Raw genomic sequence first — 8,428 nt, 5'->3', positions numbered from 1 at the left:
CTACACACTGGGGGGAGCTGTGCATTAACAATACCAATCTGATGATGTCACACTTCAAATGAGATCAGAGAGGGAGGGAGAGGTCTCGAGTCTTTCATAGTAATGTAATACTGTGTTACAGTACAGTAACATAGTTTCATTTGTGCTTTTAAAATAGTTGTGGATTGCCAACAAACAAAGCCACTCTGTCTTTCAGAAACATGTACAAATTTGAACAGATGTAAAGAATGAATGGTATATGGTTGTACTTTCACATGGAAATTCACTGGTGATTTTTCTTATTCTTTTTGTATTATTGATTTCAGTTTTGCTCCTGTTAGGGTTACCTCAGTTTTCTATGAAGTGCTGGAATAAATTCTGAACAAATACATTCAGTTTGATTTTGCAGGCTTTATTCTCTTGCCTAGTCCAGATACATCTCTGTCACTTCTGCAGAATCAGTAATGGCACTCCTCAGTGCCATCACTAGAATAAAATACCAGCTTCTCAGTTTTTGTAAGGTGTTTCTGTGATCAAACCAGAACAGTAGTAGCTCTGCTCATAATTGAAGTTGCCCACCAGTTTTCAAAAGCAGATTCCCAAAATTTTCCTTATGTCTTACCTTAGAATTGAGCATGTTTAAAATTTTAATGAAAGTAGCTCACCTCTTTCAAATTATGAGGCTTAGGCCATGCGTTATTTTTTGCGTAATAAGTAAACATCTGGTGATGTCTGTAAAGAAATTCTGCTTTTGAAATGTATACCAAAGGTTGGAAGGAGGGTGCTAAATTTATTATATTTTTTTAAATAAATTTCACAAAATCACAGGATAGGGACCTTTGGAAGGGACCTCTGGAGATCATCTGGTCCAATCCCCCTGCCAGGGCAGGGTTACCTACAGCATATTATACAGGAATGTATCCGGGTGGTTTTTGAATATCTCCAGAGACTCTCTGGCCTCCTTGGGCAGTCTGTTCCAGTGCTCTGCCACACTCAATGTAAAGAAGTTCTTCCTCATGTTGAGGTAGAACTTCTTGGGTTTATTTTATGGCCATTTGTGCATATTCTATGAACTTTTTTCAAAACTTTGCAGATAAACTCTCCAGTAACTCTCTTCTCATTGAGCAGTCTCCTTTAGCAACTGTGCATATATCAGGCCAACAAAATTCTTGATTCCTTCTGCCTTAGAGATGTAGAAGTAAGGCCATATTTACAGTCTCGGAGCTTTGTGGAGCTGAGTGCTAGAACTTGTTGGCAGGGAATTCTCTTATTCTTTCAGTGGATTTGAGCCATGGATAAAGGTCACTAGGTGTCTCCATAGTCTATAGAGTCTGCTCTCTGAGGTGGACAGATATGGCACAGGTCACATTTGTATGCCTACATGTCCCTTCTCAGCTACCTTTCAAAGCAGGCTTCCTTCTTCTAAACTGCCTGCTGGGGGTAGTCCTTGACCTGCACTGACTGCCACACGGTGCCCAGAAGTATTTTGGGAGCAGAGATAGACAACTGTGGGGCACCTGCTACAGTGTGGTTTGCTTCTATAGGTGTGGCCTGACACATTCCATTCCAGTGGGGATAAAAGCTGAGCTGGAATTAAAAAAATGAGTAAACTGGGACAGAAGGAGAATGGGAAGAAGTAGAAAAGGAGACTGATCTGAGGCTGAGACTGAAAGTCAGAGACTGAAATAGAAGACTTACTTTACCTGAGAAGGATGGTTGACTTCACCTTCTGTCACTCATGTAGTGATCAGAAGTGTTCTGGGTAACATACCCAGTTCCTACCTTGTATTTGCAGATTATAAAATGCAAGATACACGGGCTGTTACCAGTGGCCAGGACACCACCAGGCACATGCTCTAACAGAAGTTTAGACTCACACTTGGTTTTAGGTTTTTGCTCTTCTCTGTGTTCCTTTAAGCCCAGCATACCTCAGCTGTTGCACAGCAATCACAGAATCAAGGGAAGATTCTCCTAAGCACCATTTCAGAGGCAGATGTACTGGTTTAATTGCACAGAGCCATAAGGAGGAGTGTTCCTGCTCCCTCTACACCTGTTCTTGGGTTGCTTAGAGGCTCCCTCAAGCCACTTCAGCTCACTAGAATGTCAGGCTGCTGTCTTCTACTTTTTTACTATTTTTTCCTTTCTTCTGAGGTAGTTTTCTGCCATTTCAGTGATCTAAAATGACTCCCTGAGTGGTCCAGCAGACACAAGATGCAGCAGCAAGAGGAGGGCTTCCCCTTTTCACAACTGTGTACTCACCACAAGTTTAAAGACTGACTTGTCACCTGAAAGCTGGTACACGTTTCAAGGACAGGAAATGTGAATTTAAATTCTCCCTTTTTTAAGCCTAGATAAGACTTGAGGTCTTTTTGGCCTCTTAAAATAAGACCTTTAACTACTAAGCAAGAAGTCCTGGCTCTGGGTCTTGGTGTATTCCCAAGCCCCCACTTGATTTTATGGAGTGTCGCAACATGGAATGGGAGGCTATGCAGACAACTTCCCTGATCACCAAAGCTGTCATTCAAATCAGTGCTCTGCTTAATTTGTCCTCACTCTTCTCTTTATGGATTTGCAGAGACATATTTGTATTTCAGTGGACTCTTAACCTTTACTATTTCTTCCTACCCTTGCATTTGCAGGGGTGACCCAGGGAGGTGGAAGTCTTCTATGTTACTGTCCTGCATGACCCAACCCTCCAAAGGCACGTCAAAGTATTCTCAGAGACTTTGAAAAGGAAATAAAAACAAATGGAGAAAATCTACATGGTAATATTGCAACATTCTTACCAATATGAGTGTCTGCATAGTTAGTGCATTCATAAATACAGATTTCAGTTTTTTAAACAAGTATTTTTATATCTCTGCATAAAAACCTTACTTTTCTGCACCCTTTGACTAATAGTTCATAAGAGACTTTTTCGAGAGGCAACTTAATATCAAAGAGTAGTCTTTGAAAAATACATGCAGAAAAATTAGGTTACTGAAAAAGCTTCAGGAGTTTACACAAGTTTTCTTCACCCTTGAGGGACACAACTTGTCACTGTTGTGCGTCAGGACTCTGAGCCATTGACCACTATCCTCTGGGTGCAACCATCCAACCAATTCCTAATCCACTTTACTGCTACGGTCCGAAGGGGGCGGGGAGGAGCCACAGCACTGCACAAAAGGGTCCGAGAAGGTTTGAGGTTGTGATGCAATGCTAAGTTTAATGAGGGTGCAGAAGGGTTTTATAAGCTCTGGTATGGAATGCACCAGAAAATGGGATGGAGCGTGAGACAGACAACCAAGAAAACGAGTAGGGATAGGGATTCAGGCAAAGAGGGAGGAACTAGGGAGGAACAGACGAATCATAGCTCTCTCCTTTCTGCAGTCTTCTCAGCCAATCAGAAAGGGAAGCAGGCAAGCCTGGGCAGGGAAATACAAATCTCGGGGAAACATACAGTGTAAATATTTATAAATACATAAGAACTGTAAAGTCTGTCTAATAAGGTCCTTTCAGTTGCTGTATATCTTTTTCCATTCCTGAAACCATTCCCATTCTGATCCTTGTTCCTCCACATCTTAGTCCACCCATCAAGTCCATCACTCTCCAGTTTGGAAAGAAGGGTGTTGTGGAGGACTGTGTCAAAGGCTTTACTGAATTCCAGAGAAGTGACATCTATAGCTCTTCCCTTACCCACTGATGTAGTTACTCCATCATAGAAAGACACTAGGTTGGTCACACAGGATTTGCCCTTGGTGAATCCATGTGCCTTGTTCTCCATGTGCCTTAGCAGAGCTTCTAGGAGAAGCTGTTCCATGAAAAATGCTGATACAAGACAGCACGGATTCTAAATGAAAAGGAAAAAAAGGTGACCGAGACAAATTAAATATTTTGACAGTAATGTACATAAAGGCAATATTTCACGTGAATTATAGGCCACAGACCAACACAGTTCATTATCTTGGAATTCAGTATAACAGCACTTTTAGCTGTTTCGGTTGTTTTCCACTCCCATAGTTGTTTTGGTTTGGGGTTTTTTGTTTGTTTGTTTTTTGTTTGTTTTGTTTTGTTTGGTTTTGGTTTTGTTTGTTGTTTTTTGTTGTTTGGTTTTTTTTAAATAATATTTCTTAATATAACTCAACTGACTGATGGAAAACTTTGAAAGAATCAAGTATAAGTCAAGAATTTCTTTGCCATGGGAGATTTTCCCCATTACAATTTTAATGTACCTCCCTTTGAACTTTTTGTAACAGAATGGGATCAAAGATCTCAGTTATTGTGATATAGCACATGTGTGAAAACACAAGAAAAAACTAAAAGAAAAAAAAATGAACATCTGCATATATTCACAGAGTCATAAAACAGCCCAGGTTGGACGAGACCTCAAAGGTATGACTGGTCCAAACTTTCCCAGTAGATACGAGATGAAAAAAACCTAGATGAGATCATCTAACTCTCTGTCCAGTTACTTGGAAAACCTCAAGACTCTACTACGTTCTTGAGAAGGTTGTTCCAGTGACTGTTTTCAGTTGATGTTGCTCCTCAATTGCCATTAGAATTCACAGATTGCCTACAGTTACTAATGCAGCAGCAATCACCCTGTCCATTTGTTTGATTCTATTTCATAGCAACACTTATGTCAGCAGCTACAAACACTTAGCACCAGTGCAGTTAGCTGACAGGTAGGATCATAGTACATCCTACAATGCCTTCTTTATGAAGAGAAAAAATATCCCGATGTATATGAAAATCCAATTTTTAATATTGTTTTTTAATCAGTGTACAGAACAGCAGAGAAGATTCTCAGCCAGGCACAAGAAATAGGACACAATGTGGATGACTGTGTTTGATCATAATCTACTGACCTGTAGCAACTAAATATTGCTGATGCAGTACCTAAATAACAACTCTGTCATCTGTTACAATGGATTATAGTGTCACCAGGTCTTTGTCCCTCCCACTGAGTCATGAGCTTCAGTGAGACCCCCTTGCCTTCTTAACTTCTAAGAGGGGTCTAGGTGTGGCTTGATCGACTTAGTCTCAGATTTGGTCAACAGTCTAGACTTTTATAACATAATCAGGTTCAACTAGAAATGTACAGATTTGCAGCCTTTGACCTTGAAGAACTCACAAACACAAAGAAACAAAGCACCCATTCAGCTACTTTCATATTTGACTGTATCTTAGTGCTTTTACTCACCCATTAAAACGGAGACGGGAGCAGTGTGGGGTGGATGTGAGTGTGTGGGAGCACAAGTGCAAAGACCTGACTATCCTTCATGGCCATCACAATCAGCCATAAAAATCCAAGGCTAATATTATACCTAAACTATACATTTCCCTTTCAAAACACATTTCTGAACTTCAGCTGCTCAGTGACCAGAAAAGAAAAAAAAGCAGAAGCAATAGAAATTAACTCAATTATCTGACAGACAAATGTGAACTCTATTTGTAGCTCTATGTATTCTTAGACACTTCCGAATTTGCCTTAAATTTATATCTACTTTTGGACCTACTTTTTGGAAGTTATACTAAAATCCAATCTCCACTAAAGAAAAAATCTTTGTAAAGAGCAGAAGTGTCTCAACTGGCTCACACATGCATTTTTTCCCTGAGTGAACAGTAGGATCTTTTTTGTTATTTTTACATGGTATCTGTTAGAATGGGTTTATGACCAAGGGAGATTTCTAAATACAGGAATAATATAAATGTCAGATATAAGAAACAGTGTCATTGTTACAACCCGCCCCAGGAAAAGCGGGGGGGGAGTAACCCAGGTTTTATCAATAATTTCCTTGGGGTGGATTAAAGTGAAACGACACTAAATAATCAGTGTCTGAAAACATATATTGACAAGGTTTATTTTAACAATTTTGTATCAACAGGTATGCTAGCATTTTGGGTGCTGTCATAACCTTTCGGGGGAGGAGAAAAATGCATAGAGGAGAGAAAAACAGAGTAAGAGTAAGGGAGAGCAAGAAAAAAAGAAAAGATGAGAGTGGTATAATCACCGCCCACTGGATCCAGCTATGTCTTGATCCGCAGGCGGTGGGGGGAGAAGAAGAAACCCCCCCCAAACCCCCAAAGTCACCAGTCAATATCTATATCTTTTGAACCTCCCCCAAGGCGGGGAGTTGTTTTCATAGGGTGGTGTCCCTCTTTTTGGCGCAGAGTTCATGTGGAGGGCGTTGTAAACTCGGCTCTTCCCGCCTTTTCGGGGCTTGACATCTTCTGCACTGGAGGAGGGGGGATGGGCCCAGTTGCCCATCAGAAAGTCAAAAGCCTGCAGAAGCCTCTTAGAGTGCATAGATCATTAACCATTTCAGTCTCTGACAGTCACCTATGACACAAGACATTTAATCAGTTGATAACCTTAGTGCTGCATTTTCAGTTTCTCACTTCAAGTCAAATCCTACCTGTTTTATGCTTGAAACTCCATAGCTGTGGAACTCCATCCTACATATGATATCTACTTATTTGACTCAGAAAACACATTAAATTCATTCAATTGATACTTTAGGATGCATATTTTTATTATTATCTAAATATTTTTTAATTTCATTAATAAAATGTATGACAGTTCACTTGATCTTCCCATGGGTGTGATGTAGTAACGTGAAAACTCTGCTGTTCATTGGATATTTGCTGCCATCTGCCGACAAAATGTTAGAAATGCTTTTCTAGAAACAAAATTCTGACATTAATATTCAGGTTTTTCCATCCCCAAGAAAACTTGTTTGTTATGATTATATAATTCTTAACTGAAAGGTACAAGTGGCTACAACTATTAACTAGAATAAATTCCTGGGAAATCAGTTGAACATTTAATATTCATTTTGAGTTGGGTTTTTTTTCTATTGGATTTTTTTTAAAGTTAATGTTGCATAGATTCTTAAAACTTTTAATTTGATTTGCTTTATTAATTACAGAGGGATTTCTCTTTTTTTAACATAACAAAATTTCATACAAGGTTTCTGTAACAGAAATTAGTGCCCTTTGAAACGTAAACCTTGAATTTGGCTGGATCAGCAAATTTTAGTAATACAGATTTCTTACAATTTCCCATAGCAAAGGACAAGTCTTGATGTCTTTGTATAGTTTTCATGGGCAAAGGCTATTGACTCTTTTTTTTTTTTTTCTCCTATGGCTCTTAACTTTGGAGAGCTGGTCTCAGTAATCTGTTGATAGCCTAACTAATTCATCAAGAATTGGTTAGTTGTTGTACCCTTTATCTCAAATTCTCTTTTAAAAGATATTATCATTTATAAAGGACCTAGAGATTATTTCCTTTTAAAGAATGAGATGGAATTTTATGCAATTTATTTATCCATAATACTTAAAGTAAGCCACAGAAGTTCATAAGAAAATCACACGATCAGGGGGCTGATTTGGATCAAGGTTGAGCAGAGGATCTACAGACAACATTACGGAGGGACATAACTGTAGGTAAATGATTGGCTACAGCATCAATGTGCTTCCATTCAAACATGTTTACATAATTATACAAGGCTTTTCTTTTTTCTGGGCTGTTCTGAAAAGCTCATAACTTTGCAGAGGTATGTCACTGTAGAGCATCCTAACATGGGCACCATTAAAGAATAGAGCTTCCTAATAGTTTTGGTCAATTTTGTTTGCAAATGACTAGTAAGGCATTCAATTTTGTGTAAAAAAGAAAAAAAATTCAAATAGCATGAGGCAAATATTTAATGAAAACATATATCAAAGAAACTTTTAGTTATTCACTGCCATTTTTACAGACTTTCATAGATTATTTTATATTTTCTTCAATATCATTTGCATATAATATAAGCTCACTCCATTTTCAAAAATCGCCATTACTTGTGAAGACAAGTTTTTAGGTCATATTGATTGAAATTCTTAATTTTGTGTTGAGCCTTTCACAATAATAAAATAAATGATTTTTACAAATACAATAAATCATACAGGTCACAATTATCATAGATGTTATTTTCTTCTTTTTTTCTATTTTTCAATGAGGCAATGACAATCATAGAATCACAAAGTGTCTTGTTTTGGAAAGTACCTTTAAAATTCATCTAGTTCCAAGCCCCCACTGTAGGCAGGGATACCTTCCACTAAAACCAGGTTGCTCAAAGCCACATCCAACCTGGTCTTGAACACCTCCAGGGATGGGAAGCCACAGCTTCTCTGGGAAACCTGTTGCAGTGCCTCACCATCCTCGTTGTAAAAAAATTCTTCCTTATGTTCCCCTTATAGTCTCTTTTAATGGTTGAACGGGTGGAGATGGAAGCAAGAGTGTGCTTTTTTTATGTCAGTGCACAAGTTTTTATGAGCTTAGATTGAAGAACAGAATCAAAATTTTGAGAGGGTAATGAATTTTGATATGATTGCGATATGGTTTTTAATTCTCACAGTGATGAATAACTTTTTCTCCTGAATAGGCAAGGGAAGATAATGAATTCTGTATGTAGTATTATCTGTGGAG

This window comes from Corapipo altera, unplaced genomic scaffold, assembly GCF_003945725.1.
Source record: "Corapipo altera isolate COAL_440 unplaced genomic scaffold, ASM394572v1 59788, whole genome shotgun sequence".
In the NCBI taxonomy this organism is placed as follows: Eukaryota; Metazoa; Chordata; class Aves; order Passeriformes; family Pipridae; genus Corapipo; species Corapipo altera.
Note: the sequence above shows the minus strand (reverse complement) of the source record.